Genomic DNA, 428 nt, shown 5'->3' on the forward strand with positions numbered 1-428 from the left:
ACTTTGGTCATGTGAAGTGTAAAAAGTCATATTAGACAAATTGGAAGAAAACCCATTTGGAATTCCAAAATGAACAATCTATTTAATAAATTATCTAAAGAGTCATGAGTTCAGAACATCATCGTGTCATCAGAAACAACCGTTTTAAAGCTTTCAAACTAAACACAGACCAGCGTCATTGAGGGCAAAAGTTGCTGCCAACGCCCAGCAGACAGCGAACAAAGAGCTCGGCCAGGTCCGACATCCTCACGTGAGTCTCATTAGAGAGAGGAAGAGACCTTTTTCTTTTTACCCAGCATCCCCCCTCGCCTCTACACCCTCCCAGTCGGCCTAGTTGGCACTCCTCGGCCTTCAGACGTTTCTCTCCTCCCTCGAGGTCGCAGAGGAAGAGGCCTGCTGGACGCCTGTGTGGAGGGGGATTTACTGTT

At 47.0% G+C, this 428-nt stretch overlaps 1 protein-coding gene across 2 annotated transcripts in view; it reads left to right on the forward strand.

The window, feature by feature from the left end:
* The window catches only part of pcdh12 (protocadherin 12), a 17103-nt gene that overhangs the window by 5357 nt on the left and 11318 nt on the right, over window positions 1-428 (forward strand). The window lies entirely within an intron of this gene.

The sequence above is a fragment of the Morone saxatilis genome, unplaced genomic scaffold (genome assembly GCF_004916995.1).
Source record: "Morone saxatilis isolate NCDOM2014 unplaced genomic scaffold, NCSU_SB_2.0 Contig22, whole genome shotgun sequence".
Taxonomy (NCBI): Eukaryota; Metazoa; Chordata; class Actinopteri; family Moronidae; genus Morone; species Morone saxatilis.